The sequence below is a fragment of the Trematomus bernacchii genome, unplaced genomic scaffold, assembly GCF_902827165.1.
Source record: "Trematomus bernacchii unplaced genomic scaffold, fTreBer1.1, whole genome shotgun sequence".
Classification (NCBI taxonomy): domain Eukaryota; kingdom Metazoa; phylum Chordata; class Actinopteri; order Perciformes; family Nototheniidae; genus Trematomus; species Trematomus bernacchii.
In genome coordinates this window covers 157,592-160,091 of record NW_022987852.1, presented here as the reverse complement: position 1 = coordinate 160,091, position 2,500 = coordinate 157,592, and the positions used below count along the sequence as shown (strand labels likewise).

Below are 2,500 nucleotides of genomic sequence, written 5' to 3'. Positions count from 1 at the left end.
TAAAAAGGGACAATAAGTCAAACTAAATACTGTATTGGTAGTTTAAATATAAGAGGATTACTGTCTCAGATATCGACACAATATTTCTGTAGAGAAATGAAAACAACACCTGACGTTCACTAAAAAGACCAAACATACGAACATCCTGTTTAGGAGCTTTTCTTATATGTTGGCGATCAGTCAGAGATAATTCAACTTCACATATATTTCCAATAACTTTCCTTTTTTTTTCTTGTATTAATTAAGGTTAAGTTTGCCTTTGTCTGTCTCTCGGACAAATATGTCTCACAGGAGTTGCCGTGGAGGAGTTGTGAGTGTCTTCCGTTTAAAGCCTGTAAACCAATACATGTTTATTTGACCTATGCTAAGATTACATCGTCTGAATCATCGTTCCCTGAATTGAGTGTGTTGATTGCTTTCAGATTGTAAAACTGATACTTGATATTAATCAACACCGATAAAGTAACCCGACGACAGGCAATAAAAGTATAAATAAATCCACTTTACGGTTTACCATCGCAGGTAACAAAGGTGATGCCCGGTCACTTTTCACCTTGTTCATCTTCTGACTATTTAACATGAACTTACAGGCAACAATGGGACAGAAGCATGCTTCATGATGGAGTTTAATGGTTGGATTTTGGTACTAAAGTGTGATATTTCCTTGAACAATAGAGAAAGTCGTCCAAAAAGCAATAATTAAAAGTCCATCTCACCTCGCTGACACGCAGCCATAACAGTTCGTGAACTTGTGGAATGCAAATAATCAAAAAATCCAAACCCCAGACAAACAGAGCGTGTTGGATTTGTGGGGGTTACTCTAACTTTGCTCAGCGGCCATGTTTAATTACACCTCGGCTCTTTGTTAATGACTCCATTAACGAGCTGTTTGATTGGCCGGCCACGTCCGGCGTCTCGTCAAAGAAAACGAGTTAAACCGACAAATCCTCTGCACACATAAATCTGCCAGAAGATTGTTTCAGCGCCGGCCAACGAGCGAGAAGAATTCATAACCTCGTCAATTTGTCAAAAGGCTTAAAAAAAAAGATCCCCCCCCCCCTCCCGCCCTGACATTTTTCCAACGATGTAATTAAAGTTGAAAAATAATTAGCGATATATTTTCTTTCCCTTGAAAAAAAGAAGCCGTGGAAAGGGAAGGGCAGTGATTAAAACGAGCAATTAAGAGGATGAAGGTTGATGAACTCTGTGTACACATGTCAGATTACGGGGTGAGACTCGAACACGGAGAAGACAAGCTCTCCCCCCCCCCCTGTCTCTCACTTTTTTTTAAATCGGCGTGCCACTTCTCCAGCAGCGGATAACAAGATAACCAGCTCAGCAGCGCCGACAGAAAAGCTTAGGGGACCCAATTTGACAATTAATCAATTATTTGATAGAAATCATCAATCAATCTCGGTGGGGGAATTAATCCAAGAGTGGGGGGAAGAGATAGAGAGAGACACAGAGAGAGATCGGGGGAGAGTGATGTGCCTTCCTCTTTCATTTGGTAAACTGATTGGGCTTTTTTTTTTTTATCTGAGAGCGTCCTATATCTAATTCACAGAGACAAGAGTTCACATTAAACTAATGGAGGAGAGACACCGAATGTATGTCAGTAAATAAGAGTTTGTTTCAGGAGAAAAACACAATGCTCACAGATATCGCAGAGTGGAGATGTAATGCATGGCTGGACATTATCCACATTGATGTTTGTAAATTGCATTTATTACAAATGATCGTGTTGCTAAGTAGCTCCATCAGTGACCTCAGCCGCCCACACATAGAGCTGTGCCTCTGCCACGTGGCGTCAAACTAAAGGTGATGAGTAACCTCGGCCAATCCAACATGAAACCTGAGAGAACTAGGAAACATAATATGATCCGCTGTTTCAAACGTATGTTATGTGAGGCAAAACATCTGATCATTGTCCAGTTTGAACACACTTTGACACACACAGCAAAGGTCCACCATGATGTGACTGCAGCTTGAGACACTTTGCAAAGATGGCAACTGAATGTAGTTTCTTGTTGATGTTTGGCTTGTCGACCAGCAGCACCAAATCCACCACAATTACAAAATGAGAGATGGCATTCTTAATAAATGCCATGTTTCAAAGTGTAAAGAAGCTTTATTCTAGCTGTTGTATTTGTTAAAACAGCATGCAACTAAATGTCATGAAGTTGCTTCCTGTTTCAGTTAACACATAATTGCACTTTTCTCAGAAGCTGACAGAGAAATGTGACGGTCTGAATCCCTTTTTAATTTGGCAACACACACACACACACACAGCCACACACACACACACACACACACACACACACACACACACTTGCCAATACTGACTTATTAGCGCCTCCAAGGTCAATGAGCCGACCTTCAGGATGGACGCCTGTCTCTATTAACAGGAACTGCTGGAGAGTGAACCAATTGAGACGCAGAACTCGTTACCAAGCTGACAAAGTACAATGAAGTGTCACACACACACACACACACATCCAGC

General features: G+C 41.2%; 1 protein-coding gene across 1 annotated transcript in view; it reads right to left on the bottom strand.

The window, feature by feature from the left end:
- LOC117469070 (neuronal PAS domain-containing protein 3) overlaps window positions 1-2,500 on the bottom strand; it is a gene marked incomplete at its 5' end in the record, with an annotated part of 223,829 nt that overhangs the window by 101,328 nt on the left and 120,001 nt on the right.